The following is a 22,978-nucleotide window of genomic DNA, read 5'->3' as shown; positions in this document are numbered from 1 at the left end:
TTAGGAAGTGAGAAGTCGAGATTTGAGCCCAGACCCAACTGAATCCAAATATGCTGTGTGTGCAGTGACATCCTCCCTCCTTCTAGACACACCTGCCGCTCACATGTCTGTGTGTTTGACTTAGAGCACTGGTCTGGCCAGAGTTAGCACCACCACCTAAAGACATAGCAGGCACCCAGGATGCAAGGCTGTGGGGCCATTAGAGTCTGGTCCACAGTCATGATTTTGCATATGAGAAATGAGGCCCAGAGAGCAGATGGGCACTAAACTGGGCAGAGAGCCCGTGTCTTACTTCTGAATCTCCACAGTCATTTTTCCTGACTCTCTGGGATGCTGGTCATGCCATGAAATTTTGTCCTTTCCCACAAAGGTGAACCATCAAATGTCTAGCAAAATCTCATTTAATTGCTATGCCTTCAGTGAAGCTGTCATAAATGTTACTTGGTCGGGTAGATGGAGTCCACCAGCAGCCACAGTGCATAGGTGTCTGCGTGGAAGTTCAGTCCCTGTAAATCTGTACTTGGGGGACATTGGCCTTTAGGTCAGTTTCTAGGAAGAGAAATAGCAAGCAAAGGCAGCAGGCCTGGCAGCAGAGGTAGAACACCACCAGTGAGGAGCATGCCTGGTCTCATTTCCCCCTCCTGACTTCTGTTCCTGCTGTGGGCCAAGGGGAAGAAGGCCCAAGAGGAAGCTGGAGGGAGTGTGATGCTAAAGGCAGCTGGGGCCTCCCAGAAGGCCTATTGCACAAAAGGCCCTTCCTGGGAAGGAGTGCATGGCAAGGCCTGGTGCCCAGTTCTCGTGCCCAGAACCCCCTTGCAACCCTCTCTCTGCCAGCAGCCAGGTCTTCCTATAGCCCCTGGCCTGCCCCACCCATGATCTGAGAGCAGTGGAGGCCAAGAGCAGGTGTGTAACCTAAGATGGGCCAGGGCAGCACACAGGGTGGGCTCAGAAGTGGCTATTTGACAGGAAGAGGAAATCTGGAAGTGACTGGGGTACCCGAGCATCACTTACCCACAGGGAGAGGAAGGAGGAGGGCAGTGGGTCCAGGCAGACAGAGTAGACACTTTCCTCCACAGCACATGCCTCCCTAGGATGAGGGCCCCCTTGGGACAAGCCTGTAATGTCCTCTGCCTGCAGTTTGTAGACCTGCCATGCTGGTCAGGTAGCAAGGTGGGCCAGGTAAGCAAGGCGGAAGCACAGCTTCCCTGGGCCCTCTGTTCTCCCTGCTCTGTCACCCGAGCTCATCTCTTTTCCTCTCTGAGTCTCAATTTCTTGATTTGTAAGCTGGTGACAATCATAGCCACCTTTCAGGACCACTGCACTGAAGGGAAGCCGGCCAGGGTGCCTGGCTCAGAGAAGCAGGCTCCCACTGGTGCTGTTATTAGTTAGATGGTGTCAGGGCTTAGCGCCTATAGGGCCTAAGTGAGTGACTTTGTTTGAGAGCTGCTTTTAAGTGAACAACAGCATCACCTGATTGCTGGGAATGGCTTCTGGTTCTTCCCCTAGTGTAGTTTCTGTACAAATGCCTCTTCTAGGACTAAGGGGAGTAAATAGACGGCGAGTTTGTTCCATGGGAAAGCCTGTAACTCATCACTATACGTCTTCACTCATGCTTCCAATGGGCGTTGTTCCAGCCTGCTCTGTGCCACATTCCGGATGGTTCCTGGCATGCCCAAGATGCAGCCCCTGGCCTGGAGAAGTTCACACCGGGACACAGGGGGCGGGTAGGGGGTATCACTGTGATGATGGTGTCTTCTGGTGCCTGAAGGCAGGTGGCGGCTGTCAGCAACCATGGTGCTGGAACTTATATGACAAGATGAGCCAGAGTCTGACTGTGGGGAAGCAGAGGTGGGTTGGACGCTCCAGGCATGGGCTGCCTGTCCCCACTGCAGGAGATATTGCCAGACACCCAGTGTGGCCCCATTCATGAGCTTCTCAATACAGGGCCTGTGAGACCAGAATAAGAAGGACAGGGCCTCCCATGCAAGCAGAACACTTGTTCCTCATTCTGCAGGCATCAAAGGGCCAGCCAGCAAAGCTTCCTCAGTAGGGGAAGACACTCGGATGTGGCCTAAATACCTTTGTGTCAACGAAAAATGCCCCCCAGACATTGCTGAGCATCTCATGGCAGGGAGGGGCGGGGGCACAAAATTCTCCCAGGTTGAGAACCAGTGCTGTAGATAAATCATGAATTTAGACCCAGAAGGGATTTTGGTGGTCACCTACGCTAGACCAGGTATGGTCCTGATTTGGCCAGGAACCAGCAAACACCTCTGGGCCTTGTCTTCTCTAGTGCACAGGAACTTGAAAGAGATGCTCCCAAGGTTAACATCCCACTGGACCCTCACTTTACTAATCAGATGCCAGGCACAGAGCTAAAGGAAGGTGCCCGCCGTCAGGACTCCAGGACTCATGGGTTCTCTAATATTGGTAACAAAGACTCGACGCCTGGGGCCTCTCCTACATAGACCTAGGCCCTGACTGGGCAATAGGCATTCTCACCAGGTGTCCAGCCCTGTGCCAAGAGGTGCTGGGTAAAAGACAGGGGCAGCAGGAGACAGGGCTGGTCAGGAATGCCAGCTCACAGTCACAAGGCTGGTGCTGGTGCAGGGGGCTGCCTGGAGAAAGGAGACATGCTGAGGGAGCCTTTCGTAAGAAGGCACACAGGAGGGTAGCAGGAGTCCACGACAGTGATGTGAGTCCTTCCAGATGCCTGGCCCTCCAGGAGCATGAAAGCCTCGGGAGTCTGGAGCCTGGGCTGCTGTGTCGGGCTCACAGCCACTGCCAGCACTCCAGGGGACAGGTCTCGGGCGCAGTCACATCCTCCTTCCACTGCAGCCCACCTCCATGAGCTCCTTTTCCACATCTGTCTACAGGCCCTATGGGGTAGTGTGAGGACCATGTGAGCTCATGTGAGCCTGAGGGTTTGCTTGACCAGGAGGAGTTGCCTGGCACGAGGAATATTGATGTTGTAGCAAGTAGAATGAAATCAGCACTGCGATAGGTGGGGAAGGAGAGAGGGGCAGAGACAAAAAGACAGACAGACAGATGTGGCAGGGCTGAAGATACCTAGGCCTTCACCCTCAGGGGACAGTTGGGTGGCCTTGTCCCACTTGGACAGGTGGAGATGGCAGGGAACCGGGCCACTCAAGGCCCCATGGCATGATCCCTGCTTCTCCCAACACGAACAGGCAGGCCTCCCCTGGGCTGTGTCCGCAGGCCTGCTTGTGCATGCAGAAGCCTCCCTTGACCCCAGGGCCAGGCCAGGAAGGGGTGGCTGCAGAAAGACTTCTGAATTCCACAGCCAGGGTTTTAAACAAGTCAAAACCAGGGCAAGTAAAGCCTGAGGGCACATGAGTCTATTCTGACGATGTTGAGAGGCATAAATGGAGGGTAGGAGGCCAGTGGATCGGTGGGGCTGATTCTAGAGGCAGGGGCTGGGGTCTGACTGTCATTCAAGGGGCCAGCTAGTGGTGAGGGGTACTGGTTAGCCACATCCATTTCCCAGCCATGTGTGGTTGGCTCTGAGTAACCACCAGGACCACAGTGTTGGCAGTGGGAGGGCATCCAGAGGTGGGAGGGGCAGGCCAGATGGGGAGAAGAGGGGAGAAGCAGGAAAAAGACAAGAAAGATGGGAAACAAAAGGGGGGGGTTGGTCCTCAAGAATAAAGCACATGTAGCCTCAGGACAGGCTGCCCCTATCCCGAGAAAACCCCCTTGTGCCTCACCAAGTTGAGAAGAGACCACAATTTGTGTCTGCAAAGGCCACCTCCCAGCAGGCTTGAGGGGCTTCATGTGAGTGGGTGCTTGTATGAGGGTGGGGGAGAGGGGGCTGAAGCTGCATTTGATTTAGGAAGCAGATAGGACCACTGCCCTGAGCAAGCCTTGTGGGTCCCCATGCCTACACAGGAGCGCCCCACTGTGCCCACACGCTCCTCCTGCCCCCACTAGGATGCCATTCTGGGGTCCCTCTCTGGGGTGTCTGTAGGCTCAGCCATCCCAGGACAAGGTGAGCCCTTTCTGCCTGGAGCTGCTGGAAAAGGCCTCAGACTCACTGTCACAGTTGCAGGAGGCAGCGTGAAGTCCCCGGGGACTTGGGGGCAGGCGGTCGTGTTGAAATCTGGCTCTGTCCTACCAGCAGTGAGAACTTTGGAAGGCACTTCCCACTGCTGAAGCTTATCCTTGTTGTCTGGCATGGGGCATAATAAATCTTATTTTGTAGACCATCAAAGTATTAAATGAGATATACAGTGCTTGGAGTGGTGCCTGGCACAGGAACTATTAGCAGGACTAACCAGTCACTGGGCATCTGCTGTGTGGCAAAAAGTTTGCTCAAGAGAAGTAAAGGGGAGCCCATGGTCCAGCTGATGGACCCCCTGATGTGGGGAGGATCCCGGGTGAGTTCCGCACTGCCCCACTCTTTCGTCCCCGCTTGGAGGCCTCCCTGCACACAACCTGAGCTGGAGCTGGGACTCTGGCGTGGATCGGACCTGATGACCCAGGAAGTCACCTGAAGGCACAGGCAGGTGACCAGTCAGGCCTCTGGGAGAGCTGTGGGAGGGGCTTGGAGGGGTAAACAGAGGTCAGCGGAGAAAGGGGGTCCTTTGAGGTCTATGGCCCTGTGCCTGGAGAGGCTAGCAGAAGACGCCAGGTGGGTGCAGTGAGCAGCACTTGAGCGTATGGTGCCTGAGCCCAGACACAGGCGTGGTCTGCAAAGCAAGCAGATGAGCATGCAGGCAGCCACTTCTGAGAATGGCTTTAGGAAGGAGGCAGACTCAGGACATGGGGGACCCTGATTAGGGAGCACCTGCAAGGGACCAGGGCTAAGGGGGAGAGGCCACTTTAGGAAAAGCCTCACCAAGCACCAGCACTAACCACTTCGTGCAGAGGTGCCTTTACCATGGTTCAGGCCAAAGCACAAAGGCTAGATACACGAGGCGGTACCAGAAAGCTATTGGAACTTGGCTGGAAAGACCCCAAATCTCTGATTCAGACGTCATCGCCCAGACTCAGAGGGTGCTCAGATTGGCAGCCCTGCCTGAACACCAATGGCCAAGAGCTTCTGGTACTTTTGACTTTTCCTTCTCCTTTCCAGGCCACAGCTCCCCGCCCACCTCTCTGTCTCTCTGCCTGCAGGGCCCAGGCCTCATCATTTATCAAGATAAAAACCGTCCAAGTCTCTGGGAAGGGGAGGATAAAAAGAGTTTGAGGGGGTAATAAATCTCCTTTACCATAGGTGGTGAGCAAGGAATTCATCCCAGGCCATGCTCTTGAAAAATGAGAGGCCATGTACAGACAGTATGCACCCCAGGGGTGGGGGTGGGGGTGCAGAGGGCATGGCTGTCAGCAGCAGAGCTGGGCCTAGAACCAAGAGACGGGAATCCCAGCCCACTACTCAGCGCAGGGAGATGGTTCTAGTCTGGGAACTAATTGCATTCGTCCACTGCATCCTTTCATTATTCATTATTCGTCACTTGTACTTGCGCTTCTCTCTCTTGCATCCAGTACTAACATTGACTGAGCGCCTATTATGTGCTAAGCATGGAGCCTGGGGCAGGGCAGCAGGGATGGAGCGTGCCCCCGGCCCACACCAGAGGCAGAGAGCCCACCAAGCAGGAGCAGGAAGCCCTTCACACTGGGTGTGTGTGCAGGGACTTACTGGAAGGGGCAGGGCTTCTGCCCCATGTTCTCTGTGTCTCCAGGAGATAATACCCAGCTTCTGCTTACAAGGGAGGAGATTGGGCTGCCTTGGCACCACCCACCCAGGCTGAACAGTATCTCAAGGGCCTTTTGTTGAGTTCAGCTTTGTGCTCAGAACAGGACTTGCTCATCTTCCAGGAAAAGTGGCTTCTCTTCTACCATCTCTCTCTGTAATGAGTTTGGCAAGAATGTCATGGGCAAGAGCCTAGGTTGTCTGTCAAATGAATAAATGAAGTGGACCACATCCATGCAGTGGAACCTACATGGCAATTAGAACAGAGGGCCTCCATGTGCCAACACGAATAAACCCCACCTTCTTTGGGGCTCAAAAGGCCAATCATAGTACAATACGTGCAGTCTCCTGCTTATGCAAATTTAAAATCAGAACAACATTCCATATTGTTTATGCACACATATGCATGTAATAAAAGAATAGAAATGCAGACAGGAAGGATGTGCCCCAACCTCAGAAGTGATTACCTCTGAAGGGGAAGTGAGGTGAATAGGATCACAGAGCAGGCAAGGGGACTTCTGATGCTATGATTTTATTTCTTTTAAAAAATAGATGAAAGCAAATATGGTAGAAGATCAATGCGTGTTAAATCTCAGTGGTAAATACATAGGTATTTGCTAGATTCTTCCCTATATTTTTGTTTGTTGGAAATGTTGCATTTTAAATAAAGATATTTAAACAAAACCCAGACAGTCTGACTCGAAAACCACATAAACCACAAGTCCAAGGGCTTCTGAAGACTTAGCCCTGTGCAAGGTGCTTTCTTGAGCATTTTTATATTTAATCACCCCTTTTCACAAAGCAGAAAACAGGCTCAGAATTGGTAAGCAACTTGTCTAATGTCACACAGCTATTAGGTGGAAGATCTGAGCTTCAGACTCTGGTAGGTGTGACCCTAAAGTCGTGCTCTCCCCTCCACCTCCCAGCACCACTCAAGTTGTTTTGATAGATAAAATGTTATAAACTCAAACACCAAACAAAATGAAGACAAGCTCAGGGGTGAGAGGTCAGAGCCTGACCTTGAATTTTGCCTCTGGTGCCAACTGGCTGTGACCTTTGGTGAAGGACTTTCCCTCCCCAAGTGTTACTTGTCCTCACTGCAAAATGCAAACTGAAGCATGGTTTCCCTAGCCGGGCCTTCAGTGCACTTGCCCTTGTCCTGTTGTTAATCCTCATTAAAGTGCCTGTGGCGCCTCACACTTAGGACTGAGACCCCTGCCTTCAGATCCCAGGGACCACGGCTTACTCCAGTTAGCCCGGCGCTTCAGTTTCATTGTCTGGATAAGACACATCTGCCCTGGCTGCATCTTGATTATGACCTCAAGGGAAGGAAATCTTAGTTCAGACACCCAATACTTTCCATTCCTGATCAAAATGGAATTAGAGTCTCTGCAGTGGAGAGATGGGAGGAAGGAAGAGACCAACCAGACTGGAGCTGTGAGCGAGACCAGGAGCGGCTGAGGCCTTCAGACATGCTGTGTTTGGCCCCTTCCCGGTCCTCTGGGTTGCGGTGAAACCAGTCTCCACAATTCTCTAGGTGGTGGGCATCATGCTGAGAAGTTGACATACATTTTTTCTAGATTCATACCCAAGAACCCACCCCCATTATACAGAGGCTGGGAAATTTGAGTGATTTGCCTAAAAGGACAGAGCTATTAATTGGCAGGGTTGCAAGTCATGTCTATCTCACTACAAAACTGTGCTCCTACAATCATGCCCTGTCGTTGTGGGGGGGACATCCAAATGAGAGCAGAGGGAGGAGGAAGCAGTAATGAAATCATTAAGGTCTCTGCAGGCCCTCTGTGGAGCTCGGTTCAAGCCTACAGACATGGGAGCCACAGAGGGATTAGGGAGAGGGAGACCTGATCACCCTTGTGGTTTAGAAAGTTCACTCTGGCCACAGCCTAGAGAATAAATTGCAGGGCTAGAGGGGTGGGGGGGGGGGCAGGTAGGAGGCTATTGCAATTTCGCAGATAAGAGTTTGGGCTTGGGGTAGTGACAGCTGAGAAGACGGACTTCCGGAGCTAGTTCGAGCTTAACAAATAATGGATAGATGGGCAGAGAGATGGATTGCCCGATGAATGGATTGCCAGATGGCTGGCTGGCTGTGTGAATGGATGGATGGGTTGCCAATGAATGGATGGTCGGATGATGCGATGCTGGGGTTTGGAAGGAAAGAAGAGGAATTAAGTTTGATTCCCACGATAACACATATTCACTAACATGGTCTGTAAGCAGGACTGTCAGTCTCTAAGTCTCACAACTTTGAGAGTCTTCCTTGCTCAGCTTTCATGGTTGTGAAATATGTGGAAAGATGAGAGGTCAGACACCATAGGAAATCCCACCCGAGTTTTCCCCAGCCAAGTCCAGTCACCACCCTCCTGTGAGGACGCTCTGGGCCCAGAGTGTTAGGGATGAGCTGCTGGGCAGTGGGAGGCTGGGCTGTCCAAACACAGATGCTGCTGGAGGTGGGACCCAATATAGCCCAGCAAATATTGATCCTGCCCCTTTGCCCAAATCGGGCCACCGCCAGACAATGCCAGGGCGCGGTGGTGGATTGGGGCCCTAGGCTGCAGGCCGAGGAATGTGGACTCCGCAGGGATCTGTTTGCTCATCCCCCAAGAGCCTGCCGTGTCCGGCTCAACCAACCCCCCCCCTCCGCCCCCCGTAAGTGGCCCTGGGCCCCAGTACCAGCAGAGCTCCGGTTGGGGTATTTGCACAGGGGCCGCTCTGTGCAGCCAGCACTCATTAGAAAAAGCTTTTCTCTACTCACATGTTCCCAGGGTGTGCAGGGGCTTTCCCACCAGCCCCCCCTTTACCTGCCTCCTGGAGTTCCGGCTGCCTTTGGGGAGCCATGGCAGTGAAACTCTTCAACATCAAAGAGAGTATGAGAACTCAGCCTGGCCTTTCATGGAGGTATTCTTCCCATCACCCCCATTTTAGAGATAATCAAGAAAATTACACTTTGAGTCTCTCAGCTTTGGGGCAGGTGTGTTGGTGGTTGAGAGCTTTTGAGTCAGAGACACTTGGAAAAGTGAGGTTGGACAAATGGCTTAACCCCAACATCAACAGCACCCAGTTGGTTGGAGATAACAATGTAGCAGCTCCTCCTAAACGAGGCAAAATAATGTTTAAGCAGCACCTGGACATAGCTGGGCCAGGCGAGCAGAAGACATGAAGGGACCCTGCGGGAGCTGAGGGCAGTCACAGGTGCTTGGAGGGTTCTGCAGTATTGGCCCTTGTGGCTGCCAGGACAGCTGGGACCCTTGGTGCTGTATGGGGCCTGCTTCCACCACTCTCCACCTCACACCATTCAAGGGGGATAGTGAAAATCAATCTCATCCTGGGTCTGGCTGGAGGTGGGGGTAACCCAAAGTTCAGTCTGTTCATGGTGGGTTAGATTACTTTGGCCTGGAATTTCTGGTCTCCGGTGTCAACAAAGGCGGTCTTAGAGTCCCTGCTTGGGTCAGGGAGCCTCTCCCTCCCTCCCCATCTTAGGCCTCAGTTTGAACCTAGCTCTCCAGCCAGAGCCCCCAAGATTCTCCGGAGCCCAGCCCCAGCATGGGCCACCATTGTGGCTTGTGGGGTTTTAGGTTTGGGGTTATTTTTGGACAGTTTCTATCTTTCTGTTTTGCTTTCCCGGCTCAGCCCTTAGCAGAGTTCTGAAAGGGCACAGCAGCTGCCCCCGCTTCGGCTTGTGCTGCCTCCTGGCTGCTCCTTCGACATTTCAAGGACCTACTGTGTCAATCCCGTTGATGAGCACAGGTTTTGGATTCCCATGGCTCAGGTTCAAACCCCACCTGTGACACATAGTTGCTGAGTTTTCTGGAGCTCATTACTCAACCTCTCTGAGCCTTGGCTTCCTCATCAGTAATATGGTAATGCTCACAGTTCCTGCCTCACAGGGTACACAGGAGCCTTCAGGAAAAGGATGCATGTCGGCGAGTCCCTCCTGTCTCGCCTCATTCACTCTGTGGCCCTGTGAAGTCAGAACCATCACTCCCACTATGGTTGAGTGTCCTTGCCTGAGCTCACCTGGCAAGGGACAGAGGACTTGAACAGAGGCCTCTGACTAATAAACTGACACTTGCTCAGCTCAAGTATAACTCAAAAATAGGCTGAAACTTCTTGTTGAGCATGTCAAGAATCGACTTCCTTCTCTCCCTTCCCCCACATCTCCATCATGACCCCACACTCTTCATTTACCCCACATTCAACCCTGTGAATCTTAGAGGGACATGGCTACTACCCCAAGAAGCTTCTCACAATACAAGGCTCAGAGATACTCAGTGAATGTTCACTGAGTAGGCGGATCTAGATTCTTTGACTCCTACTCTTTCAAGGCTGGGAAAGGCCTTTGGGGCCATTTGGGCCAACCTTTCACATGATGTTTAGTCCTTTTCCTCATCTTCCTGCAGCAGCTTTCATACCAGCCCCACTGGCAAGCTCGGCCCGGCCACGCACAGTCTGTTCTGACTGTAAGGACGCCTCTCATCACTGTCCTAGTGTCCAGGGCTTTGCCCCTGCCACCACCACCACCACCCCCACCAAGGGGCCTGGGCAGTGTCCCCTGAGGACTTGCACCTGGTAAAAGATGCTTCCGAAACCACACTCTGTCAGTGTCTAGCCACCTCCCTGTTAAGGATGGGAAATCATTTTTTTTTTTTTTTTTTCTGTATAAACAAGTAGCTCAAAGACCAAGGCAGGGAATTTGATCTGGGGTGAACGCCTCAGTTTTGCAATTCTCCTGTGAGTCTGTGGGCCTGTGCTGGCAGGGTCTTCAGCTTCTTCTGGAAGGAACAGGCCTGTGAAACCCCAGGTTGTGCCAAATGCCCCATCAGAGGATTCCACTTGTGGCTGCTGGGGTGCTGACTGCAGCCTGAACAAAGACAAAAGCCCCAGCACCATTTTGCCTTCAGGGTCTAGACCTGTCCTGGCCCTTCCCCCACCCCACCCCCAGTTCCAGAGTGTGGTTCCATCTATCTCCCCTCACCCAGCAAACCAACCTTATAAACTCGCACTTGGTTCAACAACTGCCCCTTCTGCTAGCCACCCCTATGACTAGGGCTGCAGGTACTGAGACAAAGATACAACTTTTGTCATCTTAGGATTTAGGTTCTCTCTTTGTGGAGCTTTGCCAAGTGGGAGTCAGAAGGCTTGGGTTCAGTCTCATTTTGGTAAATTGTAGGTAAACGACTGTCCTGGTCAACCTGGGCTGCCATCACAAATACTACTGACTTGAAGCTTAAACACAGGCCTAGAGGCTGGGAGTCCAGGATCAGGGGGCCGCAGGGTTGGCTTCTTTGGAGGCCTCTGTCCATGGCTTGTAGATGGCCACCGCCTTGCTGCCTCTTTACACGGCCGTCCCTCTGCACACGTGTACTGGTGCCTCTCTGCATCTCCCAGTCTCCTCATGAGGACAGCCATCACTTGGGGTTAGGCCCCACCCTAAAGACCTTTAAAGGTCCTATCTCCAAACACAGATCTTCAACATACACATTTGGGGGTCACAGCTCAGCTCCCATCTGCTCTGCTCTTAAAATGTCTCATCTGTAACCCAGCACTAAGAGGGACCTGTGGAGCTCAGATTAGGCACCTGCACAAAACTAGGTATGAAGGGTTACTAATTGTGTACCCCAAGGGATAGAGGTTCCTGGCATTTCAGGAAGCTGGGGTCATCGAGGAGATGTTTTGGGACATGAAACTCTCTAAGAAGACAGACAAACTCCCCTTTTCCCTTTCTCACTGGGACACATGGTCACAAAGAGCCAGGAGGTTGGCCAGGCTATCACCATGTTCTCACTGCAGAAGAAGTAGGGACAGTTGGAAGTCACACGGGCCAGGGGTTCAGTGGCCTGGAGTCACTTTCCCTGGCCCTCCAGGTCTCTCCGTGGCTGGTGGGGAATACTTGTGGGCCCTCAGTTTCCTCATTTGTATCATGGCAAAGAGAGAATTTAACCTAGAAGTTTTCTAAGTTGTGTAACCCGGGTGCTGACCACAGCTGTAACAAAGGCAAAACCACAAGCTGGCAGCCAAGTTTTGCTTCAGACTCCGTTGACTAGTCTCTGCTGTTATGACTGTGACTCTATATTTTTGGATTCTCTATGGGTCTGTGACCAGGGTTCCTGTCTTCTTGGAATAGCCTGAGCCCTACCCCTGGTCACGGCCTGTATCCTGACCCCAGCCACCAGCTCAGCCCTGACCGTGGCCACAGCCTGATCCCTGACCTTAGTCACAGGCTGGACTTTGATCCTCGTCATTGCCTGAGCCCTGATCCTGAGGAGTATGGATGGCATAATGCACACTGCTCCTATTATAGGGATCATACCCCAAGCTCGAGGTAATATGTGGACCCCCTTCTCTTCGGCACTCCATTTCCTATGAAGGAACTGTTTTAACATGTGGGTCGGACCCTTTCAGGGAGAAGGGAAGCCCCCAGGCCCCCACTCTCTCCATTGTGTTTTTGTGATATAGATTGGGGGGGATCTCCCCTATCTTGCTTCCTCTGGGTACAGCAGAGTCAAGGGGAGTGGGAACATTGCAGGCTTAGAGAGATGTCACTCAAAAGATTTTGTCTCAAGCTCCAGGCACTCAGGTGGCTGGAATTTATGGTGTCAGCCCAGCCCCAGGTCATTAATAAAGGAAAATTAGCCCTCTCTGGGTGAGGACATTTTTCACTGGAATCTGAGGGCTGTAATGAGGCGCTATCAAAGCCCCAACGTGCCATATGAATTTTATATGCCCTGTTTCCTACAAGTTCTGAACAGCTCGGCCGATTTATAAGGTAATGATTTTTCCATCCATAATTTCTTTCGTATGATTTTTGTAATGTGGACATTTCCCCCTCCTGGCTGGGCTGTGCACAGCCTCACTGAGTGGATTAAGGCAGGGCCAGGAGGGAAAACTCTTCTGAAGGCCAGGTTGGCGCACCAGCTGCCTGGAGCTGCAGTGGGTGTAGGGCTTCTATCCTGCATGGGCTGCTGTTGCCCTGCAGTCACCTGGGAGCCCAACCTGACCCCTCTGGGCCTCTGTTTCCCCATGTTTCCTGTAAAAGAGCATTATTTAGAATCCAGCTACGCAATAATGTTAAGAACAGCTCCACTCAGATGTCGTGTGTGACTGCCCCACGCCAGGCACTGCAGCATGAATTGAATTCGGGCCTTCACTCTAAGAGGAGCTCCATGAAAGAAGTTGCATGTTTTTGAGAACACAGAAGTGGCTGTCCTGGCAGAGGAAACCAGGGAAGGCTTCATGGGGGAGGTGCTTACCAGGAGCACCACAAAGGATGGGTCACTGTGCCTGGCTAAGAAGGCCCCGTTTCAGACTTTGTCAGTCCAGGTGACATGCCCTCTGCCCCTGGCAGCAGCCTCGCTGCCTTCAGTGCAGGGCCGCTTCTGGCATACAGAGTAGGAACTGCTTCCAGAGCAAGTCATCTTCTCTCTCCCTTTCCAAGGCCAATGCCTCCTCTCCAGATGCTGGGGGGAGGAGAGGATGAGGGCAGAAACACCTAGGAGGAGCCCCTGCACACCCATAAATCTACCCCTCTCTGGCCTTTGATGTGGACATTGTCTGGGAGGTAGCTATTGAACCGAGGGTCAGAGGGCACCTAGCCCTCATTTTTGAGTGAGCGTGTGTGCTTTAACCTAGCCTGGCCTGCCTTCTGTTAAGCCAGCTGGTCTCACAGGATTTGACTCCCTCCAGGTCTGGGTGGGTGTTGTAGACCCATGTGGTCACCCATTGTCCATGTAGCAACCCAGTGGTGGTTTGAACTGAAAAGCCCAGTAAGTCACCCAGATGCTTAGTCTGTAGGACCCCAAGAACCCCATTGGAGTTTTTGCTTCCTTTTGTGCCCTGAATAGACCACAGTTGCTGGCATCTCTGAGGCCCAGTCTCTTAATTTCATGTGCTTCCCACACTGTCTCACTCAACCTCCCAAGCACCTGAAAGGCAGGGAAGCCATCAGGTGCCACAGTTGAGGAAAAACCTGAACATTTCCCTCCCTGCTGTGGTCTGCAGCAGATCGGGGAAATAGGATCAGCACACAGGGCTTCTGGTTCCTAGACAGGCACCCTGTTTCTAGAAGGTCGAGCCCTCACGGCCTGCAGGCAGGGCCAGTGCATTTCACAGTCCATTCCACGTGGGCGGCCAGGCGAGTATCAGCAGGCCCGAGGAGAGCAGGATGGAGATGAGGATGGGGCAGCTGTGGGCATCCCTCTTCCCCACTTCTCAGAAGTTAGTACTTTTCCTTGGAAAGAAAAACCACTTCAACTTTCCTGTAATAAAGTTTCTAATTAACTGGAGGGGGAAGCATGCTGAATGTATTAACCACATCTTAGCTTATATTGGTTCTGGTTGTTGTTTTTTTTTTAAGCTCCTGCATTGAGAGACTTCAGGAGTCTCTGCATAGCAGCTGTTCAAGTCTTGCCATTGAGACTGACATAGAACATTCACATAGGACACCCACAGCCCCTGTGCAAATGTGCTACTCCACCCCTGCCACTCCCAGCACACAGGTCAGCCCTGGAAGGAAGCCCCCTTTGTGAGACTTGGAGGGGACTCAGTTCATTCCACAAGCATCCACTAAGCACCTACTGTGTGCCAGACATTGTTCTGGGGAGTTAAATAAAACATGTTCATTTTTCTTAAGAAGCCCAAGGTTTAATGGAGACCAAACATATCAAGAGGAAATGACTCAGTTTATAAAAATATATTCTGCACTACAAAAAAATAACAATTTCTTAGCCGCCACCTGCCTCGGGTCATATATGCATATACTTTATATCCAAAACTGCTTAAAGCAGACTATAAACACCCACTCAAATAATGAATTTGCTGCACATACGCCTGGGGAAGGATAGTGCTATAATAATAATAGTTGTTATTATTATTATAGCATGCTATTTTAATGTTATATGTAGTTTGATATTATGTAAATATATATAATGCCTGCCCTGCTGCCCATGTGGTCCTGCTCCTCTGTGAAGTGGACTCTGCCCGGACTCTAGAGGAGTCAACCCTCTAGAAACCATGTGCCCGCCTGGAGTCAGGAGCCCTGAATGCTGATACTCTCTCTTGAGTATGCTGCATGGCTGTAGCAGGCATGCAGCTGTTTGGGGTTGTTTTCCTTTTTATTATTATTATTCCTTCCTTCTAGGGCTGACCTGTGTGCTGGGAGTGGCAGGGGTGGAGCAGCACATTTGCACAGGGGCTGTGGGTGTCCTATGTGAATGTGCTATGTCAGTCTCAATGGCAAGACTTTAAGGAGTCTCTGCACAGCAGCTGTTAAGTCTCTCAATGCAGGAACTTTTGTAATATTCTTATAAAATTATGATTAATCTCATTGCCATCAATAGCAGACTGTGGCGTCAGACTTCCTTAGTCCATGTCCCAGCGCCACAATTTTCTAGCTGGATGATGATGAGCAAATTACTTGATGTCTCCCTACCTCAATCTTCTATATGAAAGGGGTGATTAGTGTCCATAGGTGGTTTAGCAGAAATTGTGCCTGTAGAGCTATCAACTCAATGCTAGGCACTTAGTAAAAGCAAGCTGATTGCTCATTATTGTTACTGTTATCATCCTAATATTAAAGAAGAAATTGTGGCTTAGGGTTGTAGAAATATGTCAGGGTAGGATTAGACAAAGCCCAAGCTCCTAACCAAGTCCGAGTCGGTTATCAATCACTAGCATGGCCCTATCAATCACTATTGTGCGCGGGAGCAGGAGCTCCCCACTAGCGGGAGAGGAGCTTTGCTGGCAGTAAAGAGGCATTGGAACACAGTGGGGGCAGAGCTGGCCACAAGCATGCCCCTGGCCTGTGTCTGGAGATGGATGGCTAGGGACTAGGATGCTGAGCAGATGCCTGTGCAGGATGGAATCCTTGCCGTGACTCCACCCATTTTTGAAGGTGTCACCTGTTGGTGACTGGTAAAGAGCTCCCCAGCCCTGGGGGCATAGAACTGACCGAGTGTGCCTCTGTCTTGCTCCAGAACCTGACATTCTTGCATGCTAGGTCCCATCAGTCTGCGACTCAGCAACCCCAGAGTCTTTGGTTCTGAGTGTCTGAGTCCAGGGGTCTCAGCTTCCTTGAGTAAACTACACCCAATCCCCTGGGCCTTTTGCTCATGCTGCTTCTACCCCCTGGGGTTTCTTTATGCTCTAGTAGTGTCTGTGAGATCTTATCCTTATAGGCCTGTGGGAACATGTATCCCAGAACCCATCAAATCTTCCTTGGAGTTCACATCCCATTATGTCCCTTGCCACTTGTGAAGCTCTTAGTGTCTCTGCACATTCTGACACTTGCCGGGAATGTTAGGGCATACCTCAGCACACTGGCATTTTAACTCCCAGCACAGGGCCATACCCAGTAGATGTTTGCTGAATTGATAATAGATTTGAGACTGGGGTGGGACCGTGTCTGTGGCAGTGGGAGGATCACATCCCAATGACATGAGCTAAAGACACAAAAGATGGATTTCTCCCACCTCCAGGCTTGGCCACTAGCCAGCCCTGGACAGGCCCCAAGTCATATGGACCTTGTCTGAGAAGGCAGCCACCCTCCTGCCCACCACTGAGCAGACGTGGGTGCTCACAACTCCTGTGGGCTGGAGGAGAAAGGGGCCCTTTCAAGGGTGGCCTATAAAACCTCTTAGCTCTCACTCAGAAGCTTATATCACCCTTCAAAGTGCGGTCAGCTCGGTGTTACTGCACTGTGGCTGCAGGGGACGGTGACATGATTTACTTGTGCAATTAACTGGTTGCTGCACCCAAACTCTAAGCAAACACAGTGCACTTGGCTGAAATTACCTGCTTCCGAACTCCAACTTTTCCTTCTGGGGTTCAAAGACATTCCAGGAGTTTGGGCTAAATCGGCTTCTATCGGGGTTTCCTTTCACAGATTCTGGGGCTGGGAGACCATCTACAGAGAGTCAACAGGCAAGTTCCACTGAATTTTCAAAAAGACCCATTCTGAGTTGACATCTTGGGAGAGGGAGGTAAATAGCCTTGTTTTTGGTTCCCTCTGCCTTTTAGGCTCCACACACACTCGTCTGTATTCTCCTGTGGGCGTGTGTAATTGTCAGCAGCCTTTGACTCAGTGGGTAATTTCTTCCTCTTGAAACAACTTCTACTAGGATTTCAGGTCATCCTCTTTTCATTCCCTGCCTGACTGGCCACTCCCCCCACCCCGGTATACTGTTGGCTTCTCCCTAAATCCCTGCCCTCTGCACATCGACAGCTCCAGGGCTCCAGCCTCTCTTTTCTCCATCTTTGCCCATCTTTAAATCATCTCCCAGATGTCTGACTCCATCCTGGACTTCCCTCCCGAATCCCAGACTCATATGCTCAGCTGCCTCCTGACCCCGCCACCTGGTTGTCTAGCAGGAGCTCAGGGTTAGCACACCCCTAACAGAACTCTGAGTCTTGCCCTTTCCCCACACCTGTCCCTCCTGCATCCTTTCTGCCTCAGGAAATGGAGCCTCTGTTCTCTGTTCAGCAGGTGTCAGCTTCAAGCTGCTCTCCACTCACACCCTATGTCCTGTGGGTCAGCAACCCCTCTTGGCTCTGGCTTCATGTTGGATCCAGGGCACCCACTGCTGTCTCTCTGCTGCCCGCCCAGGGCCAGAGCCCCCCCTCATCGCATGGTTGCCTCCTTGCTGCTCCACAGGCATGGTGGCCACACTCCTTCCTCATGATGGAGACTCCCTCTGTCTAGAATGTTCTTCAGACATCCCCAGGGCTGCTTTTACACTCTCTTCAGATTGCTACTCAAATGTCCTCTTCTCCATGAAGCCTTCCCTACTACACAAAATAAAATAGTCCCCCTCTGGCACCTTCTTGCTGTCCCTCACCCCGCCCTATGCTTCTCCGTAGCGGCTGTGCTACCCGCCTGCAGTCTGCTTGCTTGTTTATTAATTCCCATCTCTTCCATTAGAATGTGATGTCAGTGTGTTGGATTTGTTTTGTTCACTGGCATGTCCCCAGAATCTACAGCAATTTCTGAATGGAGGGCCTCCCCGGTGGCGCAGCAGTTGAGCGCTGGGTTGCAAAGCTGCCTGCGGCCTCTGCGGCGCCGGTTCGATCCCCGGCTGCTCCCCGGCCACCGGAGGAGGGTCCTACATGGCGCGCAGAACTCTCCTGCCGCCCCACATGGTGCGCAGAACTCTCCTGCCGCCCGCTGCTCCCCTCAGCAGTGTACTTCGGTCCCTCTGCCTGCTCTGCTCCCCGCTCTGGCTCTGGTGAATTCTCTCACCCTCCCGCGCTTCTGACTGTACCCAGTGCATGTATAAAAACAAAAAACAAACAAATAAAGAAAGAAAGAAAGAAAACATGCCTCTATATATAAAAAAAAAAAATTCTGAATGGAGTATACTCAGAATAAATTCATATAAATAAATTATCCAGGTCACTTTTGTAAGGCTAGTAGATGAGGAAAGGGAAGCTCAGAGAGGTAGACCGCTGGCCCAGGCCGCACAGCTAGCATGTGGCTGTGCTGGAAACTAAATCCAGCTCCAGCCACCGACAGCTGCTGTCACAGAACATGCCTTTTCTCTCCTGGAGTTTGGCCTTCCAGTGTTGCCTGGAAGCTTTCCGCATGCAAAGCAAGGAAAGATGTCTGTAGGACTGCCCCACCACGGGAGGTCACAGCCCCCACGGGGGACCAGGCAGAGCAAGAAGAACAAGGCTGGACATTGGGAGAAGCTGTGGGGAAGGTGCTCAACTTTAGAGAGAATGTGTGAGTTGTGTGCCCTCGGGCAGAGCTTCCCAACAGATGAGCCCAAGTGGGCGCCCTGAGCCCTTGGGCTGTGGCGTAAGACGAAGGTAAGCAGAGCCCCTGCCTTTTACCCCACTGTGTCCTACCAGTGCTGTCATGTTCTCCGTGAGTCTAGATGGGAGAAAGCTTGGAAAGGGAACCTAGTATCAGAGCTGCATAGTACTGGGACTTCTACCAGTTTCTTGTTTAATTGTTCCAACCACCTGCTATGTTATCAAACCAGGCAGAGGAACAGATGGGCAGGCCCTATAGGATCTGTCCAGGAACTCTGGCTCAGGTCTCGGCTCCAGGGATCCTCCCTTCCCTCCACTTCACCCCTCTCCAAGCTCCCCTGCCCCCTGCCTGTGCCTCCTCTGGCCTTTCTGCCCACCCTGTGTGCTTCTGTAGATGGGAAGTCCCTCAGCAGCTGCAGCTCCCTCCATCCCTGCAGCCCACACCCGCGGAGCCTGGTGAGGGGAGGTGTTCAGTGATACTGAGCGGGAGAGGGAATGAATGAGTGCAAGACGTGGGTGGGCGGGATGTCTGGCATGCAGAGCACCAAGTAAGAGACAGTCGGGGATTCAGACTCTCGTCTGGAAGCTCCTGCAGTGTCCAGGCAAGCAGGCCCTCTTGGCCAGTTGCTGTGGCATCTGGTTTGTGTGTGTTGGGCTGGGATGGGCCTGGGCGCACCTTGAAAGACAAGGTAGGTTGAGGCAGACTGCTGTGGGATTCCAGCAAGAGAGCCCCAAAGCCCATATGTCATACCCAGTGTGTTTCTCCTGTCATACATGTCCAGCAGCTCAGGTTCAGAGGACCCAGAAAAGCTTTCCTGGACTCGAGGAGATGGGACTGGGAGGTGACCCACAGCCATAGAGCTTATGGAAGATCCACATCCTTACACTAGAACAATGATTTTTTTCCCTGTGCTTCCTAATCCTAGGAATTGTTGTCGAGCCCCAAGTTGATTCCTCCTCCTTGGGCCCCAATTCAGGCAGAAGCTCGGGGCTGCCAACAGGGAGTTTGGAGCTCATAACTCAACTGTGGCCAGGGCCTGGGGGGCCTGATTCCAATTAAAGATGTCAAATGTATTTATGGATTATGCAATCAACAGGTACACAGCAGCCGTGATAGCCAGCAGGGCCACCCTGGAGGTAGGCCTGGAATTAATTAATCCCAGTGGGTTGACCGAGTTCTGTTCCAAATATGAGTGCTCTGGGGGTCCTGAGACCAAGTCTAGGGCCTGCTTTAGACCCTGTCTGCTGCTTCCAGAAAGGTCAAGGAACTGGGTCTGTATGGTCTATATGAGCAGAGGAAAGAATGATAGACGCAGGGGACCTGGGTTTGAGTCACAGCTCCATCATTTGCCAGCCTAACCCATGTGTCCTTGAGCATATTACCCAGTTCTCAGGCCTAACTTCCTCATGCCCCCTCACCCTAGTGCCTATATATGGGAAGATAGAACAGTGATTTCCCATAAGGATAAACTGCTATAGGAGGCACACACCAGTCCTTAAATACATCCGAGCTCACTTTACATATCTGTGGGGTGGATTTGCCCATCTGACTCTTGCTGCCCTTTGAGCTCCATGGCCCACAGAGGCTCATACAAGATCCTCGGCTTGTTCGCTGATCAGACTCACAATGGCCAGCTCCTGAGACGCACCCAGGGCAGTAATTAATCTAAGGCACACGCAGTCCACAGTGGGGATGCCCACACTGACCAGGATAGACAGGAAGGGACAGGACATGGCAGCAACAGGCTCAGCCATCCTCGGGGTGCCAGAGTCTGCACCCCACACCACCCACATTCTCTCCTTCGTGCTACCAGGTAAACAGGGCTCCGTTTGCAGCTGTGCAGAGTGTCTGAGAGCTTCGGTAGTGCAACAGATGCTAAGCACATGCCCTTCAGCTGCTCAGTTAGCAGTCACACTGCTGGTAGTTGTAGTCGTGGGGATGGGAGACACTGTCTGCATTTCCCAGAGTCACCAAGTGCTGCACCAGGAGCGGGGCCTACTCCAGTGCTGTCCTTAGTTCTTCTCTTCCCTGCAGAGGTAAGATTTGCATTTCACCAATTGCCTCTGGCTACAGGCTGGAGCATACATTGCAGGGATCCAGAGAGGAGGTTCATGTACTAATCCAAGTAGAGGCTGATGAGGCCTAGAGGCAGGCATGCATGGTGGGCCAGAGAGAAAGATGGCAATGGTGCTCCGGGAAATTTAGAGGCCAGCTCAGCCTGCTGGGGGACTGATTAGGTGTGAGTATGCACACATGTATGCACATGCATGCAAGTGTGAGTGAGTACATTAGTGTGGGCATGTGTGCATATTGCATGAGCGTGTGTGAGAACATGTTCAAGTGCTTGGGTATGTGTGTGCATGAATGTGTGTGTGTGGTGGGAAGCGATCAGTGTGGGATGAGAGGGGCTAGCTCCTGGCAGGTGAGGTGGAGAATGGTCCCAGGGAAAGCTGATTCCACTTGCACCTGCCCACTACATTCTTGCCTGAGCTTGGCTGTGTCTTCCAGGGCCCTGCTGTTCCTGCAGCAGTTTCTTCTTTGAGAAGGTTGTGGCCTTTCCTGTAACACCTATACTACGTGATGTCGCACACCCTGACATCAAAGCACTTCGCATCCCTGATCTCACTTAACTTCCCCACCAGACTGTTGAGTGGGTGCTCCTAGCACATTCTAGAGGGCCTGGGGCAGCCTACTCAAGGCTGAGGATGAAGCAGGACCAACAGTCTCTGCCTGTCAGCACCCCTTACTACACAAAGCTATCAGACAGTAACAGGGACCAGTGGGCCAGTGCATGTCCAGCTATGGCCCCTGTTTAAGGCCTTCCATTTCCTTTTGGGGACCAGTCTTGACTGTGATTTGTTCACTCCTCCATTCCATCTCCCACACTTGATCAGGGCCCCAATGTGCTGAATCTGCTGCGTGGCCAATAGTGAGTCCCCTGCCCTCTTGGCTTCTGTTCCCACCTGGCAGTTGTGGTTGCCCCAGGAGATAGGTGAGCCCCTCCCAGGCCTGGCACTTTACCATATACTACATCTCTTTAAAAGTGCCTCCAGAGCAATTTAGTCTTCCCCATGGTGATTGTGGCTGAATATCTAAACCTGGCATCTGTAACTGACCCTAGAAAGCATCATTCAACACCCTTGTATTGCTGAGTAGGAAACAGGCGATTCAGAGAGGTGAATGAAGTGTCTCAGGACAATCAGAAGCCTGCAGGCAAGGAACCTCATAGAACCAGCAGGACCCCAGCTGATAAGCAGTTGCATTGCTTATGTGTGCAGAGATGGGGTACACAGCTCATCCTGATGCTGCATGAATTCACTCAGAGGCCTTCCCTATCTCTGCTATGTCATCATTCAAACAAAGCAATTGACATATGCTTTCTCTAGGACATCTTGTCCTTGGGCGAATGATTCTAGAAAGGTTAGCGTGGATCTCTGACCAGAAGACCAGTGTCCCTGGAGAAGAGGCAGGTGAGAAGGGAGGACAACAACCACGTCTGATCGCAAACAAATTGCACCCTCTCCGGCTCTCTTGCTTTGCTTTCTCCTGGGACGCTGTCATTGAAGCTGATTGTGTTCCCAACATTCAACCCCAGGTTGAGAACTAGCCCTAAATTAGGCTAGCAGAGGCAAGGGCTCTGCTACCCTCTCTGGTCCGCCCCAGCCATTGTCTCCCCTTGAGAGACCTGAGTGGGTTCTGGTCAGGAGCATGGCCTTTGCCCTTCCACTGCTCAGATGCCAGGCCCGGCTCCACCCCCTCCTTCAGTGACTTGAATGAATTATTTAACCTCTCTGTGCCTCTGTTTCCACATAGGATGAACTGGGAATTGTAATAGTATCTGCGTCATATCTGAATATAAAATGAGGAAACTCATGGAAAGAATCTAGAAGAGGCCTGGCTCATAGCGAGCATGAGACTCCTGAGCCCTGCTTATTTGCCCAGGTACGAGTCTCGGGCAATAATTGCCCTCTGGATTATTTTCAACTCCTGGCTTTTAGAGCTCAGCAGGCCTCTTGGGCCATGAATGGTGAACTTCCCAGATGCCCAATTAGCCTCTCTGCAGGTACAGGTTACAGTCAGCCTGGAGCTAAGTCCACAGCTGTGGGCTTGGATTCAGTCGTGAGGAGGCTCTTAAAGGTGAGACAGTGGCTTGGCAGGGAAGGGGATTTGGGAAGTGAAGTTCGCCTGTGAAGGAGAGGAAGACTTCCCAGGGCCTGCGGGGCCAAGGGAGGCTGTGATGTCCCTTTAAGAGATTTTAAACTGGCCTGGTCACCCTTGGATCCCAAATATCTTTCAGGGCCAGGAACCCACTCTCAACAAGATGTTCTAATGTGGGAAAAACGCAGATCCGCCCCCTCTTGGTGCTAAGGTTATGACATTTCCTGCTAAGGAGTCCACTGTACTGCTGGGTCTGGCTGTGGACTCCCAGGCCCACAAATGGATCCTGCCAGCAACTGTCCCTTCTAATTCCAGCCTTGGCCTCATGAGCCCCAGTTCTC

At 52.0% G+C, this 22,978-nt stretch overlaps 1 protein-coding gene across 1 annotated transcript in view; it reads left to right on the top strand.

Annotated features, from left to right (window-relative positions):
* The window catches only part of TRABD2B (TraB domain containing 2B), a 192,460-nt gene that overhangs the window by 108,683 nt on the left and 60,799 nt on the right, over positions 1-22,978 (top strand). The window lies entirely within an intron of this gene.

Source organism: Talpa occidentalis, unplaced genomic scaffold (assembly GCF_014898055.3).
Source record: "Talpa occidentalis isolate TD23 unplaced genomic scaffold, MPIMG_talOcc4v2.1 talOcc4.9, whole genome shotgun sequence".
Taxonomy (NCBI): Eukaryota; Metazoa; Chordata; class Mammalia; order Eulipotyphla; family Talpidae; genus Talpa; species Talpa occidentalis.
Note: the sequence above shows the minus strand (reverse complement) of the source record. Positions and strands in the feature narration are given on the sequence as shown.